The sequence below is a fragment of the Sturnus vulgaris genome, chromosome 7 (genome assembly GCF_052056855.1).
Source record: "Sturnus vulgaris isolate bStuVul1 chromosome 7, bStuVul1.hap1, whole genome shotgun sequence".
NCBI lineage: Eukaryota > Metazoa > Chordata > Aves > Passeriformes > Sturnidae > Sturnus > Sturnus vulgaris.
Genome location: NC_142249.1, coordinates 20,372,342 through 20,393,714, shown reverse-complemented (window position 1 = coordinate 20,393,714; position 21,373 = coordinate 20,372,342). Strand labels below are relative to the sequence as shown.

Here is a 21,373-nt window from a genome sequence, read left to right as displayed (position 1 = left end):
AATCTCAATCACAAGGCTTCTGTGCAAATTGATGGTGACTGAGATACTATTATAGATTAGCAGAAAGAGCTCCAATTCTACAGTCAGGCTTATGCTATGGCATGATAATTTTAAGTTTTCTCTCTTGACAGGACTTCTTTATGTCATGGAAAACTATTCCTGAGAGTCCTGTATGAAGTAAGACAATTCATATCAATACTATTATAGTAAAGCCTCAAATATATAAACTAATAAAAAGTTATGAGCCATTCGTAAATAGTGTATTGACAAAAAAACCCAAAGATGTGATGCCTCAACAAGAGAAAGTTTACAAGAAATACACAACAGATAATTAAAAATTTAATAGTTATTTTAAATTTTATTTTATTCTTTAATTCTTCTATGTACTATGTGCATGCAAGCAAATACAAAGCCATACTCCCCAAAAAATACAAGATCTACATAAAAATCTCATGTAAGGAAATAAAGCTACACTAACAATACTTAAAATAAGACACTATAAAGACTAATTGGCAATGTATTTCTCTATTGTTAATTTAAAAACCTGCAATGGGTAACACAAATGCAGACTATGAATTTGTTAGTTTTGGCTTTCACCGAAGTCACACAACAATGTAATGAAACATAAATAAACTGGGTCAGCATATTCCCCCCTAGTTCTGTTACTGAAATATCCTCTCCTCACAAAAGATAGAGGGAAATGCCTTCCTCCCTTCTCCAGAATTAGCCTGTGTGATCTTAATTGCAGAGCCTCTCCAGACCAAAGAACTCACATGAATGTTCTCTTCCTCTCTCTATCAGTTGCTAAAAATTACCCCAAGTATTAAAATTGTGCGAGTCAAATATTACTACAATAAGAATATTTCATTTAAAATAATAAACCCTGCTTATTCCCCTATACCCTTGGGCCATTAACCATTACTTACATTTTGGGATCACACCATACTACAATTCTATGTTTTAAGAAACAATTTAAATGAGATGAGTAAAAAGAATCACAGAAGCTGGCGACAGTGGGCTAAGTTGTGGGTTTTTTGATGAAAGAAAGATCAAACTTGCTATTAGGCTGGAATACTACTCAATAAAAGAGAAATTAACTTTGGCATTTATCCAGAGAAAGAACATCCCCTAAACTCAGTATAACAACAGAAGTGTTTAGTTGAATGGTTAATACTCAATATAGAGCATCTCAAAGAATATAAGGCTTTATTTCAGACCTCTGATTTAGATATCTAATCTCACTCTGCTCCCTATATAATTAATGAAGTAGGAAGCTCTTCTGAGGGCAATTCAGAGTACTTAAATTAGGGCTCCTTTTTTCATTTTCTTCTTAAAGCATTTCCCCTCTCCTCTTTTCATAGCTGCTTTAGAAACTAACCCTCACCTTATATGCCTAAGACACTCACATAAAATTATGTGATCTGCCTCAGTCTTGCCTCCTGCTGTCCAACTTCCCCAAAGTAATATCTAATAAATACAACAGCATACACTGTACTGTCATATGAACATGTCCGTGTCCAAGTAAAACACTAAACGAGTTCAGGATCTTCACAGCGTGCAGAGATGCCTTGTATGAAATGTACTTCACTAATTTGAAAAGCTGTCACAAAAATGTTCAATTCCACAGACACAGTCTGTTTACCTGTCTAAACTATGGTGAAATGAAAAAAAAAAAAAGCCATGTCTGAATCATCTACTAAAACATACTTGTCCTCGGGGAGCAGTAACTGATATTTTTCAGAAGCCAGAATAAGTATCTGGTTCAGTGTCATGCTTCATTTATCTGACAGACTAAAGGATCTGCTAAACACAGAGACTTTTAAGGCTGAAAATTGAATGACAAAGTAAATTTCTGTCAGAAGGAAATAATCTTATTCTGTGGGTAGATGTGCACAAAACATTTTTTTCTGCAAGTACAAAACTAAAATTTGATTTATTATAAAACTGTTAGTTTACCTTCATTTTTGTATCAGTTATGGGATTAGGAAGCATTCAAAACCCTCAGCAATTTCAACAATAAAAAACCAATTTGACTAAAAAGAACTCCACCTTGAAGTTACAGTGCTCTGTGATATGCTTTACCCTTATGAACACTAGCACTAACAACAGGATCAAAACGCCAAACCTAAAAAGCAAGCTACTTTTATTTTTGTGACTTGGCCCAGAAACCATTTTTCAACACAAAGTCAGAACATAAGCCCAAAAACATACTAACTCATGTTCAGTCTCTTCTGAGTAAAGAAAAGGCTCCATGTGTGGTGGCAAACATGATAGTTGTCAACATAAATGAAAATGTTCATGAATAAAAAACAGGCTGTTATAAAGAGCTAATTATAATATTACTATCAATTGCTAGCTTGTGCTTGCAAATCTTTCATATCATATAAATGCATTGTTTTTGACGTTTCTCTGTAGCTAAACATCACATCATTTCACTTTTTCAAAGTAGTTCAAACATGCATGGGATATACTATAAGGAATGTGATTTGATCTACAGTTACACTGAAAAGAAGAACCGTGACATAAATGTGCAGTCATTAAAAATATAAAGCATTAATCATCTCCCAAGTAAAAAAAAAAAAAAAATCTAGACGTCTAACAACCTCTATAGAATGATTTCTACTTTATGTATATTCATTCTTGCTATCCAAAAAAAGCAGTTAAAAACACTTCAGCCAATTATGTGAGTGATGACTAAAATAATACATCCAAGCACTACTGACATTGCGAATTATCAAACTTCTGTCCAGATGCTTTCTTAAAATTAGAAATGCTGTTTATTTGCTTCAAGCAATCACCTACACTCTTCTAGCACCTACGGTTTGAGAAACGTTTCACGAGTAACCATGAACAGCTCAACGACATTTTCAATGAAAAGCACTGTTCCTATTTTAATGCTCACATGTTTTTTTCTGTTTTAGAAGCAGCATACATTTAAAGTTTGGAAAAGACCTGCTCAACAGGGCAGAGCCCTCGTAAGTAAGTAACAGATGGTTAAAAATAGACCTAGACAAAGGAAAAATACTAAAAAATCATGTTGGGCAGTTATTCAGGGACATGATAGTCTATGCATTTCTCCACCACAGAGTCACTTAATCAACATACACAATGCAATTTTAGTCTTAGTTTGGTTGAGTAATGACACCATCAAAGAAGAAATGATGACAGAAAATAACCTTGGGTAAACACGAGTAATTTGGTTTAAAGGAAAAAATAAAGCGTGTCCTGATAAATTTATTCTCTCATTGATATGACATATGATTTTCTGTGCAGGAGAAATGCACCTATAAAGTATTTGATAGTGTGCTGCGTGTAAAACTACTCATTCAGCTGGAGAAGAAGGGAAAGTGGATTTGTAGAGACTGAGGACTGAGCAATGCATTGGATATGATAACAGGAGAACAAATAAATCTTTTAGGGTACTAAATCAAACTTCACTAGGATCAAACTTAGGACTGATCATGTTAAATACATTCATGACCTTGACACAAACATTAGTTGCATGCAAATTTTATGTTCAATACAGGAGCAGGAGGCATTTTCCTCAAGGAAAGTCATCATCATCGTCAATTGAAAGTGACATAGAAGGGAGATCACACTAGGTTTGTGTTCTTCAAAGGAATTCTAAGCCACCAGGACAATCCAACAGGGAAAAAGCAAATATCATCTACAGATCTTACTGGAAATGCCTCCCTTTGCTTAACAAGATGCATTACATCTGCATACAAGGTATTCCGGAATGCATATGGAGCACTACGTGCAGCTGTGGTCAGCTAAATTCAGAACAGGTCCAAGATTATCACAGAGATGGAACCTCATGTACATGACAGAGAGAAAATTCTTAATGTCTCCTTTAAGTAAGTACAGGAAGTAAACACCAGTTAGATAAGATACAATTTAGTCTACAGGACAAAGCTGCCTGAACCACCAATGAAATAAACCAGCCACGGAAAAACATAGGCTGGAAATTAACAGAACATTTTCAACCCAAGGCAGCAGCAAGGTTCTGTGAACTGCCTCCCAATACTGCGTGCAGAACAATCAGCTACTGTTAAAAAAAAAACAAAAACGCAAACAACAAAACAAGAAACCCACAACAAATCACCACCTTAATTAATTTATGGAAGTCATTATACTGTGTAGCTACCAACAATAACTAGTTCTGTACTGAATGCAGAGGAGGGATTACAGTAATTTAGGGATTACCATATAGTTACAAGGAAGCACTACACTTTGTGAATTCAGAAGTACTTAAATGCTATGCAGAAAAGCACAGGAAGACAAAGAGGTCTCAATTTCATACAAATCAAGTTCCTACACGTTTTGTAAGAACCAATGCCTTCACTGGGAAGAAGACAGAAAGAACTCGACCCCCACGTACTCGACTTGGCTAGTGCTGGCCAGCTGACCAGCAGCAGTAGGACTGTCAGACTGATGCTTCCTGTGTTCAGTGCCTGATATCATTGCTTTTTAAAGGAGTATAAATTGAGGATCACTCTTGTAAGGAAACAAGACTCAAAACTCCTGGACAACTAGACTTCATGAGTTCCGCTCTTCTAAAATAAAATGTACATAAAGTCAGAACTAGCCCATTATACCAGACATAGTTACCAGTACCACTCACAAGGACAGCATAGGTAAAGCAGAAGAGGTGGCTGCAGTACTTGTACTATCATAGCTTGGCAGTAAGTCATCTCAAAATCTGGACAAAGTACAATTTTTAAATCAGTAGTAATAATAGCACTGGACCTTATCAGACTAACCAGACAAATAAAAAAAATAAGAGTATTGTAATTTTAAAGTGTGCAAAAATTTTAAATTAAATTTTCCTACTTGGTTATCATAAACAGAGCCAAAGGTAAAATCCAGTCCCTCATCACCAAATCGCCAGGCATGTGCCTTTAACATAAGGCCTTCCTTCTACAGCCCCACAATAGTAACAAGTTCTGCTCCAGAAAAAGGGAATTCTATCATCAGAAATCTTCTACCTACTCAACCCTACTGCAACTTCAAGAGCTAGCTTGTCCTTTTCATGGAACAAGGTTGGCCAAAACGAAAGGTACACCGCTAAGAAGACAACTCTTTGGGGCAGGACACCAATTCTGAATTACACTGACAACCTTCATTGTGACATTTTCTGAAATGTGTCCCATTACAGCATTAAGACACTTAATACAGCAGCACATAATTTCCAATTTATAAAAAAGCAACCAATAAACATGCTGAATTCTAATCTGAATGTACTCATTAAATACCCATTACACAAACCTGTCTTTGAGCTAATGGATCTACAGTGAGCATTTGCCCCCCAACAGACCAGAAGCTGTTCTGCTGCCAGGTGTCACAGGTACGTGATAAGAGCACAGAAACACGAAGACATTGTACCTCTGAATTTCATGCCATGGATTCCAAGGAGAAAATTCTAGTGAGTACAGTCTCTTCTGATCCTTTCCCCTAAAATACGGCCACTTTGCCACTTTTCTTCACATTCTGTTGCTCACCCTGCTTTCTTCTCCCAGTGTTATTCTCCAGTCTTCAAAGCCTTCCATCCTGATGCAACAGCTCTTTAGTAAGATGCTTCCAAATGGGACCCACAGAACTGACACTGAACTGAATTCACACCTCCCTCCTACCCTTGCTTTGCCCACTCCCACTCTCCGACTTCCTTCTATCTCATTTGCAGGGTTAGCAGGGTTACCAGTTCTGGTCCTGGTCACAGACCTACTTTCTGCTCAGCTTCCTCCATGTTTCAGCATACAGAGGTACATCTGAGATACTTCCAAATTCCTGTTAGGTCTGCTCAATTCTTAAATTTAGCAACAGCTATTTCAGAGAAAAATTCCTTAACCACTGTGTACCTCACAGTATTTAGCACTACATTTATCACCTACCACTGTAATTTCTTAGAATTCCATTTAAAAATGAATTGTACAAATACTGACATTTTGAAATTTGCTCTGCACAAATCCAATGCATATTGATGATTTTTCCCAGTAAAAAGAGGACAAAGTAGTTATGTAATAGGCTGAAATAAATAAGGTTCAGGTATAAAATACCAATTTAATAAACAAAAGAAACAAACAATCCACTGTACAGTTTAAGTACCAGAGACAATAAAGACATACAGCAGAAATATACAGCAATATCTCTTCTAAACAAATATTAGATATAAGTCCTTCAGTAAAGTCTAGAAAAGCACAGAGCATATAGTTGTACTGTTAGTGCTTCCACTTACCATCTTGTGTCACACAGAAAAAAGAGAAAAAAAAAAGGCAGTCTAAATATAGCAATCTGAAACACGGTACAACTAACCAATACTGTATCTTTCCTTGAAACAAAAATTTCTCTCAGAAAAAGGATGCAGAGTTTCTCTAGCACATTCATAGTTATTGTATATGTTCTTCTGGTACAAACCTATGGAACCTGCAACAAGAAATGCCAAGAGTGCAAAAGACTTCATATGACAATATTCTAGCTGAGGCTGTGCATGTCCTCAATTTTGCTTTTCATCAGAAAGAAAGCCCAACTATACATTATGAATCAATCAGAAAGAGGACATCTTTTTTTATGTTTTAATAAAAATAACGCAAAGTATGGAACTTCACAGTGATGAGATGCCTAAATCAGAAGCATTTCCCTAGCTCTGCAGCAGTTAACAGACTACATAATAATCCTTTACAGAGAAGGCTCTTATTGAATTTGAAAAAAAAACTTGTATGTTGCAATTTTCAGAAAAGCACCACGGTAAAAATGCATTCCACTCATTCAGAAGCAACCGAGATTCAGTACTATAGAAGCTAAAGGTACTGCTCAATGCAATGATTCATAGTTTCTCTAATAGGAAGATTCAGCAGTTTTCAGACGAGACCTTTATTCCCTCTCTGAATAAATGATGCCTGAAATTTTTATTCTTGTTCTAATGGAATTTCAATGGCCTTCACTGCAAATCTACTGGAAATTTTCGCATATTAAGTGGAAAAAATTAAATGATGTTAACCACATTTTAATGTGATTAAGGCTGACAGGGTCATTATTTCTGCTAATCACTCAGTTTAAAAAGCTCAAACAAAACTTTGTAACAGCCAACGTTTTTTCTGTTTTTCTGTATGTCTACTGTGGTTGAGAATTAAAGCCACTACTGAATATGAAACACAGCATGTATCATAAAAGGATATACCAAATGTTAGCTGCAATTTGTACATGGATTTCATCATAATTAATTTAAAATTTTAAAAAGGGGGGGAATCATTCTTTCCGAATGTAGGTCCCTTTACTTCTTTCGTCTTCCTCAATAAGAAGACAGAACAGAAAAAGGAAATATGTATTTCTTCTCCCATAGATCCTACGTGTTAGTGAACAAGAGAAAACATTTCTGCACATCTTTACTGTGAACCAAGAGATATGTGTAATCACAGAAAATAATTTCTTAGAGCATGTCTGTTAGGCTCTGCAATAAGAAGTTCTGCTTATTACCATTTTAGGTTGGCATAAGCTGGAAAATGGGCATAAAGAAGGAGAACAGAACAAGGAGCAGAGATTATATAGCTTTCAGAGTGCCTTGGAGCTCACTCACGTGGAGAACCAACAATAGGACAGAAAACTAAGGAGAATGCTGTTCTGGTCACGGGCTCAGCTCGAGAGGCACAGCCTTAGAGCCAGCCCTCTTGCTCAAAGGTTTGGCACCGACAGCAGCAACTGTCAACAGAGCAACTCCCTAAGAACACAGAAGGATGTTTGAATGGGGCAGAAGGACTTCACTTAAAAAGCAGACATTGAGTTTGACTTGTTCATACTCCCAGAGGAAGGGATATGTTGCTTGTGGGATTTATATTTTGTTTCTTTCTGGGTGGAGGAGGCTGTTCACAGGTCTTCTTAGGCTTGCATTTTAGGCTTTTTGAGGGATTACCATTTTCTGCAAAGATGACCACTGTAGTGTTACTGCCTGCTAATAATTAATACCACCCTCGGTGAATCATCATTTCCAGATGACCTGTACCTCTCATGCCACGTTATCTCTTTCCTCACAACCTCCACATTTACAGATGATTAAAAAAGAAGGGGGAAAAAAAGCATTTCAGCAGTCATATTCATTTTTTCCTATGTAAGTAACTTGCTTATATTTAACTTACTTTAGAAGATAAAGGAAGTGCGGACAAGACTGATTTACATTGATCATTTCTATATGGTTTAATAGAGTTAACCTTACGGAATCACTAAAAACTGCTTCTTGAATTACAAAAAAAAAACCTTAAAAATTAAGAAGAGTAAACAAGATCATAGCTTATTAACCTTAGGGCATGTGAAATTTATCTGAAGAATATTTTATTTCCTTCCCATTCCTTGGCAAAGTATCTGAACACAGTGACTATTAGATCTACTTTATGATTACAACAAAAAAATGCCAAGTAAAAAATATAGTAATTAATTATACACAAGTCTTTTCATATAAGACTTGACTTCTACTTTTCTTCTTCATATCTCGCATGTACTGCTAACTGTATTTCAACAGCCTACAGCTTTTTTTTCCTAACAAATATTTGCTTCACGCCTGAATACCTTCCATAAGAAGACAAAAAGTCCAATGACATTAGATGACTTACTATCAAAGAACAAAGTACGTTAACACCAATACATTAGAGCTGTAGTTTGTGGTGTTCTCAAAAAGAAATGTTATTGGTATTGTTACACTTTCTAGTTTTAGTGTGAAGCCATGCACTAGTGCCATCAACTAAAACCCCACTGAATTCTTGTGCTCATCTAAGAAGGGACCCTGCTGAATGTCCTAATGCATCTTATTGTGAATCTTCAGCAAATAAAACTTCATGTATGAGCTCATGATGTGCTTTGCTGCTGGAAAGTCACAGGCTCTGTGGGAAGCTTTTTATCTTCCCAGCAGTCAGTTCTCTGAGAACATCAGTGCAGCTACTGTAGTTACCTGTAGATTACTTGTATTTTCTCACATCTGTGTCCAGCAATCTAAACCATGATGATAAAGGGTCATTAGGTTTTGAGTGAGGAAGGGGATGGACTAGACAATTTGCTCTGATAAGCTCCTTGTTGCGAGTGCCAGTTTAGAATGTGAAATGCAGGGTTATGCACATTCTCAACTCAAACGCCAGTGCTCTCAGAGCACCAATTAAAACTCATACTCAGCCCATCCCTAAATACATGAAGGCATCTTACCCAAAATTTTTACAATTAAAATACTGCAATAAACTAATTCTGTCATGGTAAGAAGGACATCAACTGTCTATTAGCCACAAAAGAATTCAGGTACAATTACTAAGATAACTGCTGTTTGGAGCACAGCAAAGCAATTTCCCACAGTGGGACTTACAGTTCAATTTACCAGTTGGGCAAATATTTTGTGCTCTGTAGTGGTCCACAGAGTTAACAGTTACCTGTAACATTTGAGCAGTGTAATACTTGGAGAAAACTTTTTTCAAACTAAACAGGTGTTTCAGTTTTATGCCTACACATGAATAAAGAATTTTTTTCCAGCTCTTTTTTAAGAGCTCTTTTAAGATTTTCATTTCACATTAAATGCAAATTTTATGAAAGAGCCAATGGGTCTATTTTCCCTTTCCAAGCTGCTACAATGAGATCTTGTAAGTTATAGGCTGCTTGGAAGAAGAATGAGAATAAGCACAATGTCACCTATAAAATTATGTTAATCCTCACGTAACTTGATGAGGTGGTAACAGGCTTTCTTCCCTTCTTCCTTATGGGATATGCTTAACTCAGTAAAAAATAGTAATAATAATAATAAAAAAAACCTCCAGTCACATGAACTAAACAATAATGAAAGAAGGCTGCATTTTCATATGAAGCAAAACCAGGTTATACCACAAATGCAGTATACAGTTCCAATGACACAGTCAGTGACAGAATAGTGAGAAGCCTTTAAAATATTTATCATGAATTTTTGTGTCAAACTGCAGAGAGTATCACGGTATTATGTTAGGCAAGAGATAAATACACGGAAATACAAATGAGCCATTAAATATTTCTTGGTCCATGTACAAGCCATCACAAGGAATTCAGGGATTTAAGAGTATGAAGAATGTAATTCCCACACTTCCCTCTCCTTGAAATTAGAGAGTAAACTAATTATCATTCAAACACTAACTCATCAGCTTAGATAGTTCTAAAGGGGTTTTCTCCATTGCCCTTGCAGAGATGATGATATCCTGCTATGTAGCTTTTGAGTCTTAATTTCAAGTCAGTGAAGAAAAACCAAAGGCTGATATTTTACATAAAAAAAGTCCATTTCCAATTTACAATAATTGTAACAATGCATGAGCTCATAATGGATTTTCTACCAAGATAAAAAGACAGCATTTGAAAATGAGCTCCTTAATTTTATCACTTAGATTTATTTCATATATATACATCTTTTAGTTGTGACTGCTGCAAGAGAACAAGCTATATACACAACACTGTGGGGGTTTTTTATCACTCCATGGCCTTCAATGAAAATGCATCATTTTGAGAATATTAACAGTCTGAATTATCAGAAAAAAATGAATCCTTAATAATTATTCATACACCAAGTAGCTGTAAACCCAAATCATTTCAGAAGACCTGAATGTGTCAAGAACTTTGACAATTATGACTGGAGCCAGGAAACTGTAGCACTGCAGAATTTCTTATGAATTTTTCTAGTTACTTTTTATAAATGCTGTCCTAGATGACAGCTTAATGTGTACCACATGCAATATTTATTCTTCTTCAGTGTCAGACTGTCTAGCCATCCAAGGGAATACAAAGAATGTCACTTATTAGGATAAAAGCACAAGGAAGGTAATCAAGGACATATGTAACATCAGCCAATCATGCCCTATTTCAACATCCTATTCCATTCATAACAGTTCAACAATTATTTGCTTACTGATAACTTGCTTTCAGGCTGTTTGTGTTCCCCATAATGGTGGTTTGCATTTATTTTGCTCTTTAGAATTGGACACTTGCTGTGCCATGCATGTTTGTCAAAACTTTCTATCTTCTGTCAGAAATAGCTTTAGCATATCAAACAATTTCTGTTTGTCAGAAATCAGTAATAGAACAATCTAGTTACCTTCTATGTCAGTAGGGTACTAACATAACTAGAGACCAGAAACAAAAGACTATCAGACACCACACACTACTGCAAGACAGGCAGCTAAACCCATGTTTCCATTTACTGTACTTTGATCATATAGCTGTGTCTTTATGAAAAGCCTAGTACAAAAATTAGAGTCTGAATGGAGTGGAAATGTACTTCAACAAGATACTGTCTGAGCACAAAGACATTAACCTTGTTTTTAAGTTTGAAAACTAAATTTTTTACTAGTCCTCCATGTCTCTTTACCATACTTCTCCTTATTTATTTATTTTACCAAATGCCTATATTAAATACTTATAGACATCTTATCCACTGATTCTAATCTATATGATGGATCAAGTTATGAAAAAATGTTAGTTCACAAAGACAAGAGACAGGCAGATAGAGGGAGCCAAAGACAAACATTTACCCTCCATAAAGTTATTTTAAAATAATACTACTAATAATAATTTTTGAAAATCCTATGGGAAACTGAACACACATGCACATGCATGCACACTTCATTAATCTGAATATCCTGGGATATAAAGATTTTATTAAATAAAGAACAGGTATGCATTTAATGAGCCTCTGAAATAAAACATAAGCTGGAAGTACCATCACATGTTTTAGATCTGCAACATTGTGCAGGTTTTCAACGTATTAGGTGTAAGATTTTATTTTCTTTTTTTTTTCTTTAATAAAAGCCATTTGGATTTAAATACATTTTTGCTTCAGGAATGTACTACTGTGCCAATGCATGAGAACAAGAGGAAGACTCAATATACAATGAATCTTATTAAACCCAATGAAGTACAAAACCAGCACATACACTAAAATATCTTTTAAATATTTATCTTCTAAACATGTCTTCAGACTCGAGAAACTACTACCACAATAAGTCTCAAACATTATTTGGTTTTATATTCTATTTAACTTCTCTCCAAATTAACAATAGTTAAGCTCAAGCATTGGTAATAAAGGATAATAAGATACTCATACCCAATGCCTCATCTGACAGCTCTTCAGTTAAACATATATAATGTATAAACTTTCCTCTCCAATTTAAACATGAACATGCATCTATTCCTGGTTTCCAGACAAGGATACATGGTTCCATCCATTGTAAGACTAGTGAATACCAACATCTGAACATTAGTCATCCATATTAGTCATTAGAAGAAACTCTAGCTGTGAAAATAAAATACTATGCCAAAACTTTAGAAGGTAAGATACGTTTCTTGGGAAAAACGAGAAGTTAAATGAAAACATATTTCCATATACTTAATACAAAAGAATGAGCTGTAAATAACCATAACATTAAAAGAAAACCTATTTTTAAAAAATGCATCAGATTTGCAAAATATTCATCAATGAAAAATGTGTCTGTCAACGGTGAAACAAAGAAGTCACTTAGAAAAAGGAAACTTAAAAGGGTGTCAAAGCCACAGGAACCTACATTTCCAATTCTATGAAAGAATCATCTTCCTCAAATATTATTTTTCCATTTATAACAAATGTTTGACTGCCTGATGTTTCCATGTAGCTCCTATTTATAGAAAACAGAACAATGTTACAGAACATATTCCCCCAGATGATGCTGCAGACCATTCACAAGGAACAATTTCAAGATAGGTATTTTTTCCAGACTCTACAGGTATCACAAATACCATGCATGAGAGAAATAATAGTAGGTGAAATAAAATTAACTATGAGAACTTAAAGATATTAACACAATTCTGTAGGAAGTGATAGCACAAAATGTTTCAATAAATGAATCAAATAAGCAGAATTTTAGATGGATATACAGGTACTTGTCTGCAAATCAAACGCTGCAATATTGAGTAACACATCATGGAAAGACAGACACTTATCTACTGGGACATTGTTCAAGAGGTGCTATTGGAGCAATATTGATTGCAGTCCTCAATCCAAAATACCAAAGCAATGAGTGCGTTGTCTTCCTATTTCTTAACAAAAGACAGTATTACCAAAGTACCTTTTGCTTCAAAAAATGTCTAAAATCAAAGTTCATCTACCAGTTATTGCAACTGTTGATGCTCCTAACATGAGTTTTTCTCTCTAAATGTACCAGTCATAGGCAGCAAGGAGGTATCAGATCCTCACACAGAGGAGGAGCAACCCCATCACACCAGGTGAGACCACAGCCACTCATCTCCAAAGTCATTCAACAGCTTCCTCTCCATCTTCTGATTCTCAGCAGACCCTCACAAAAACAACTGCTGGTTTTTAAATGCCATGTCAGATACAGGAACAGTGACCCAAAAGATCAGGACACAACCTCAGAGTATCTATTTTCCCCTTGATTTGAAAGAGAAACTTATTTGCTTTAAGGGCTATGCACAACTTCTATGTTGTCTAGTAGACAAACACAAGCTAACAATGCTCATTCATTCTGAAAGGCACAGGGCTTAATCAATTAATACAAGAAGAAATAAGTGACTTAATATTCAGTAACTTCAGGACAAACGACCATTAACAAGAATAACAATCTCTTGCAAAAATGTGTTAGTTTATTTGTAAAGCAAAACAGGGCAAAAACTCCCTCTATTAAAAAACCCCAAATCCTACTTTCTAGGATAAGACCTGCTCATTAATGGGACATTAATGAGCTCATAAGAGAAACGACAGCACATGCAGATCAGTCCATATGCTTCTTTCTCTGCCAAAATTCCCCTCACATGCAGAAAAAGGTAACTTGATAAACTAGAGTATATTGGGAGATAGCATTTTAACTAAAAGGACAGAAATGTAATTGGACCTTTGCAATTTGCATCACAAAGTATTTTTGTAAGTCAACAATAAACAGAAAAATGCAGCAGAACAAACAACAGTCTCCAAGAAAATTCAGACACTCATTTGCAATCAAAGAATAATCCTAATCCCTGGGAAATTTAATTGAGGAAACTATTTCACCTTACTTTATTCTCATTCCTTCATCACTATTATAGCCAAAAGTCAGTGCAGGGAAGGTGACTGTGCTTCTAACACTCAACAACCCAAAAGAAAAAGTCTGTCCTACTTCTCCTTACTCTTCTACTTACTAATGATGTTTCTCATCAGGATCTTCAAATGTGAAAGTGACTTTGGCATGAATATCTACAAGCTAGGACAGTGACAGCATTGCTTAGTGAGGGACCACAGCTATATGCAACAAACACTTAAATGACTGAGCAAATTTGGATGGCCTTTGGAAAAGAGGACTGACAGAACACAGTGTGTTTGCAGACATCATTCAGGAGATAAATCACTGATAACATTAGAAAAATAAATAAATTATTAGACAATATCAATATTTTCATTGGGTAACTTGATTTTAAAGTAGACAACATTTCCCAAAAAAATTTTGTCTGCAATTTCACCAGCATCAACACTTTTAGGGAAATAGTAGAATAAAATAGAAGAAAACTGAGGCATGAAGCACAAGTTTCTCCACAGTGGAAAGTAAGTAGCAGAAAACTGAAGCTCTTTATACAGCATACTGTGAAGAAGGAAGAACAGTTACCCACTACACAGTAACAAAATTTATACTCAAAAAAGACATTTCTGCATCTCAGGTTTGTTTCTGAGCAGTTTAAGCATTCTCTGGTTTTGAACAAGGCGCCTAAGTTCAAAAAGGATTTTGTACCTCATTATGCATCCAGAGTCAGAAACATCACATTGCAATAAACAACAAAATTTACATCACTGTCTTTGAGAATGTCACGTCGTAACATTTTTTGTGGAGGTCCCTATCTGCTACTCATGTTATTTATAAACTGAATTAATCCAAGTTGTGTAATCAACTGATTCGGAATCTTGTGCAACATTATTCTCTCCCTTAGTATTTTGTATTTTAAGCAGCATGTGTTTATTAATGAGACAAAAATATTTATTCACAGTCCCAATTCCAATGGAGACCAGGGAGAAACAAAGCTTTTAAAGTTTTCAGACAGTAAATACTAATTAAGAAGCCCTTTCCTACCCTGCACAGGTTTGGAAACTCTTTAGGCAGTTACATTTTTGCTTGTTTCAAGTTAGTACTAGATTTTGTGCTGCTTTAGATTTCAGCTATGAAAGTTCAAGGGTTTAAATAAAATATCATACAAATTACTTGATTCCTCAACTGCTATGCAGATTAAAAGAAGCATTGTTAGCAGACAGCAATTGGTAAGACTACACAAGCCGACCATAAAACTGGTAGGGAATCCAAACACCCATAGCTGCACTCATTCAACATTACAACTGAACTCACAGAACTGGGTATAAACAGATCAGAAACTACAGTGATGATGGCCAAAACAAAAAATTAAAAACACTGAGAAGAGCATCTGCACAGAGAAGAAAAGGAAGAGAAGATGTGAAGCAATGCTGAAGTGTTCCAAGGGAGGTTTGGATGACATGCAGCTGGTAAGACAGGGATCACAGACACAGCAATGAATTGAGAAGTTGCTTATATGCTCTCAGAGCACGAGAAGCCTGGAGGGTCCTGGCTGCTGTGATGGGCTGGTTTTGGTGCTGTGGGATGCTGGGCTGTCACATGTCACTCAGAACTCTGGAGAGACTGTCCTTCATTTCCCTGCCCACCCTGCTCTCTACAGTCTGTAGCCTTTGATGAGTTCTAAGCATACTGTGATGGTACTTTTATCTGTCCAGGACACACCTTCCCAAAATCCAGGTTTCCCTCTACTCTGACCACCCCTCTCTTTACTAGTTCAAGAGTCAACATATTCTAAGTAAATTACTGAGGTTTGATTTCCTGACTTTGCAACCTACGCTTTAGCTATTTAGTAGTGCCATACTGTAATCAGGTGGACCAGAACTTTTGAAAAAAGCATCACCATACAACATTGCCCATTTTTAAAACATACAGAAACAACTTACTTGAAAAATTTTACTGCCCTAAAACGAAGGAACCAAGACATTTGGCACAGAGCAAACTTGCTATCAGAGATAAACCAGCACACCTGGACAAAAGGCGAACGCTGGAGTGAAGTTAAACTCCAAGAAGGTGCTTTTGCATCTGGGGTGAGGTTACACACTGAAGCTGAGAATGGGACCCATCTTTCCATGCTTAAAGGCATATCCACAACACCTGCTATGACCCAAACAATACACATTCACATTCAAAAAGACAGGGGACTCCAGAGGGGCAGGCAAAAGAAAGCAAAGCAAAGCAGGAAGTCTGGTGAAAGAAATGATCCAGACCAAAGGACTGGACTGGAACTAAGCCAGCAAGAATGAGATGAAATCAAAGGAGAGTGAATCTGGCAAAGACCCACGGAGAACACATCAGCTAGGAAAACAGCATGGCAAAATGCATGGGATAAACAGAACAACTAAAAGTCACTGGAATTGGCAAATGGAAGACTACAAGAAGTCAATGACAATGTCAGGACACAGTGCTGGAAAGAAAACAGACTGCCATTTCGTTGATGGGTAACTAATTAATTTGTATTCATTAATTCATTTGTATAAGAAACAATAAAGACTAACTGTTTATTAAGCAAGCAACATGCACTATCCCCTACCATACCAGGTAAGTGCCCCATGAAAAACATGCAATTCTCTAGTTTCAACAGCCTGACCTCTAAGATACTCTCTCTCAGGCAGTAAAGATGCAGCCTAACTTCTGGATCTGGTTAGCTTTGAATATCTGACTTCTCATCTTGTGTGTACAAAACTTTACTTATACCCACATAACATAAATCATCTCCTAATATTATTTTAAAGCATTTCAGTTGTACGGCAGGAACAAGAACTGTAACATATTTTTAAAAATACTATTTTTCAAATTTGTCAGCATAGAAGACAACCTTAAAATCATTAAGCAGCTATGTCAAGAAAACATCAACACCACCTTGGCATTGCAACTCATGATTTTAAAATTCCTTCAAATAATTTCTCAAATAAATTTATCAGAATAAAATGTAACTGCCTGAACATGCATATCTGCTGAAATACAACCAAGAACTCCGAGTCTCCATAAATGGTAATAAATAACTCCATTTATAACTTGTTTCCTAACTAGTTTAAAAGTGAAAGACTGAGTGAAACAGATTAATTCATACTCAAAACTATGGAGCGTTCCTTTTACTTGACCCTCGGTATTTCTTTCTTCATGTCAGATTTCCCTACCCCCTCCATTTTTTTAAAAATATTCAGACCATCTGAAGCAGTATGAAAAAGATGAATAGAAAAGGATTATTCACCCTCATAATACAAGATCTAAGGAGCATCAAATGAAATTATGATGTGGCAGATCCAAAACAAGCATAAGGAAGTACTTCTACATATAGCACATAGTTAAGCTGTGGAAGTCCCTGCTCCAGGATATTAGGATGCCAAAAAGTATACTTGAGTTCAAAAGGTGAATGGGTAAATTTATAGAATAAAAATCAGTCAAAAAGTATTAACTACAAGTATATCATATCTGGCTTAGTCAGTTCTACAATAACAGATTGCAAGAAGCTGGATGCATATACTCTGTTTGCTTAATCTGTTCCTATAATCTTCCCTGGACATCTGTTAGTGGCCTGCCAGAAACATGATACCAGAAAAGATGGACTTTCATCTGACCTAATTATACTTCTTCTAGTTTAAGAACACTAAAAATGCTATGAAAATTAATGGGCAAAATTTTATTTATTATGACGTATATGTCACCGTTCTAAATACACAGGAGCAAAATACTTAAGACCCTGAGCCTATCAACGCTGATCAACATTTTTAACAGAATGCCTACCGTAACATTTTGAGAAACAAGCCCTTATAATAATGTTAACATACATTTGGATATTCAACAAGTCTCATATTAGAGAAAACAATGTTCAGAAATCCATAATTAAGTCTCAGACAATTTAGTTACAATGCTAGAGATACCAGAAAATCTTTAGCAGCATAACTGGCTTTTTGAATTACAGTCTAGGCATAGGATGAAATTCACTGTATTGGACCTGAGAAGTTGAATCAAGAGATCAGTTATGCTTTAACATATACAGTATTTCTGCTGCTTGCTGCAAGTAAGTCGAAAATACCAAACCAAACCAAACGTGATGCTACGCATGGTCCTCTACAGTCACTCATTAATTAGCTCAATATATTTCATAATTGGAATCCATCCTATGAACTGCTAGAAGCATGCTCTTTAGTAAGACTAAAATGTAAAGCTGAAATTAGATGAAGGGCTGATAAATCTGATATCCTGTATTTATGTGACATCTTGGAACTCAGAATTCAGTTTTACCTGATAATTACTAATATTACTATTTTGAATATTTTCATGGTAAAGCTCAGATACAATATACCATGGTTAAGGTACTAAATACAGATTTTAAAAACTTAGGAATTATTAAAAGAAGTTTAAATATTCATTTAGAGCACAGCAGTATGTATTAAGAATGGTTTCAGTGGATTCCCTCATAAACATCAAGATTACTGTCATCTGATCATAACACAAGTGCAACTAACACAGCTGCCATGTCAGCTTCTCTTCAGGGACTAGGTCTTAATCATAAATCAACTGAATGACTAATTCAACATTGTTAAAACCAGCAAGTAACTGCTTGGAGCCATTCCAGTTTTTACATCTTTCAAAAGGTCAATATACATACTCAAACACACAATAGTCCTATCTTTCACAGTGTTTTTTTCTCTTTTTGGATTGAAAAATAAAACACTGGCACTTAAATATAAGTGTGTTTTAACTAACAATTAAAATGTTCATTAATTCTGAAAGAGTGACCCAGTAAAACAAAGACCATTTTAGTTTTCCTCTCCACCCAAAATCAAAAGGCCTCTCCTTTCCTTTGCTGTTCTAAATAATTCTATAGTTGCAAAAGTCTGATGAAAACATTCTATGACTGAGCATTTCCTGCATTAACCTCACCTTTGTTATAATAATATTATGAATTAAGCTCAGAAATAAACTTTCTTGAGAAGAGTGACTATGACTAAATGTGGCTTGTATTTCAAATATGAATACCTACCCCTCAAAATAATAACAAAAATCACAAAGTGGCATCTAACAGTAAAATATATTCTAATCATTTACATCTGCCTGCACCACATAAATGACAGAAGCCTACCGTTAGCATCCTTCATAGAAAACATTTATTCTGCTCTAAAATATAAAAGCTATGTTGCATAAACAGAGGATTTAAAGCTGTGGCAGAGTAGCTGAAGGAAAGGAAATGGCAATCTTTCTGGTTCTAGTAGATGCCTTTCCCTATCACACAATGTTTCCCACTCATAAATACATGACAAATACTTCCTCAATCATTTTTTACGAGCAGGGATGCACAGGGGGTAGTCAATGGCTAGCTTGAGGGAAAATAGGAACAGCAGGAGGCAGAAACTGTACTGAAAATGGCTATGTGGTAAATTCTCTTCTGGAACATCACTCAGATACCCAGGCTTTGATCTTTCAGCTACAATTACACTCACATCCATGAGATCTGGGTATACTTTTAAAAAACTAAATCATTAATTGCAATAGAAACAGTTAAACTATTTCATTATATGACTCCTCGACTCAAACATCTGATTTTTTACAAATTAAAAATTGCAATTTATCCAAAGATTTGCTTTCAATTGGGTTTAACTATGTCATCATCACAACTAGTCTCACAAAAAACATGGGGTAACTGGCGACAGCTAAATCACAGACTGGCGTCACCTAAGCAGTCTGGCTACCATTAGGGTCTGGGAAATGGTATTTACTGTACAATTAGAGCCAGTGAGCTCTACCTGTAATCATCCAAACACAGGTGTAAGGATCCTTTTTAGGATAGGGAAAATGACTCATCCATTTCCACATAAACTTCCACATCTGTACTGTTACAGCAAACCTTAAGAAACCACAGCATTTTTACTTTGAAAAGAGTGTCACCTTACAATAACAGAGCAAATATGACTACCCTGATTTTAAATATCTCCTTAGGTAGAACCCTTTCTTATATTTAAACTGTCATATTAAAAAAAATACTTAAAGGAAAAATTTATTTTAAAATATAAAATTTGTCAAAATATGAAGAGCTTACATTATTATATTGCTTGCCAAGTCTATTGTGAAGTCTGTGTTTGGGACTGAGAGAGTTTGCTATTAAAATACGCTAAATTTTGTTCTTTAGTACCAACACAAAATGTCTTGGAGTATCAAAAGGACAGTTTTAGTTGCAGTAATTTCACAGAATTTATTCTAATGATTTATTGGAGTTAACCATCTGACATTAATTATTGTTTTGGCTTCCAGTCTATGAATGTTTATTTTTCAGTTTAAAGCCTTCTCACTCTTTGATATCATATGGAAATGAGAATTTTTAATGGAAAATTGAAACCATGTGCATCTAAGTACTTAATGAAGTACAGGGAGAAACAGAGGGTGTACTTTAGGAGAATTCAGATATTCCGCTTTAGATACTTTTGATTTGTTTGGATGAGTTACATGCATATATCTGTTCACAAACATACATTTATAAATCTTCAAAGTATCTCACAAGTACAGTGTTTAAAATTCTGAACTGTAAGAAAAGATTTGCTGTTTGGTTGCGTTTTTTTAAACTAAACACACTGCTATAGATTTTCCTTCATCATATACTCACTACCCAATCTGTTCCCTCCTCCACAGCAATATTTATGCCATCTAGAGATTCCAATGACATGCTAAATGCTGTACTTCTCAACAGCAGTGGATTCCCACCATTTGTCTACCATGTTAGGACTGGATCTTCATCCAGTTCACTGAATGTCTGATAGATTGATTTTATAACCATCATGTACCTGAGCCACAATATTGATGCCAGAAATACCTGACTAAAAGCTGAGTTGTCCACGGCATTAAAGCCCATCAAAAGAGGCCTGTAAAGCACAAGCAAGACACAAGAAGTGGCAAGAAAGCCAGGCACCCAATTGCAAACAGAAGAGTAACGTTAAAATGAGCAATTTTGTTTGAAAAATTTCTGTGCAAGCCACATAGCTTTCGTCTTCTGGCATTCAATTCATTCTTATGGAATGAAAAAGATGTTGTTCAGACAACCAGCATTATAGAATATGATAAAACCATATGCTTATTTAAATTAGTGCTTCTAAATCAAATCTGTTTTCTTCAAAGTTAATGGAGTCATGTTAAAATTTAAGGATGGAAAGCATATTCTTTTCTGCAGTATCAGTCAAGGTTTCACCATATGCATTGTACTCAAGCAGCATGTCAATGGGAGCATAACACGTAACAGAAGCTCTTTTAATTAATATCCTTGGTGATCTAAATGTGCAAGGAATTACTGACCATTG

At 35.6% G+C, this 21,373-nt stretch overlaps 1 protein-coding gene across 3 annotated transcripts in view; it reads right to left on the bottom strand.

The window, feature by feature from the left end:
* The window catches only part of OLA1 (Obg like ATPase 1), a 128,939-nt gene that overhangs the window by 16,562 nt on the left and 91,004 nt on the right, over window positions 1-21,373 (bottom strand). The window lies entirely within an intron of this gene.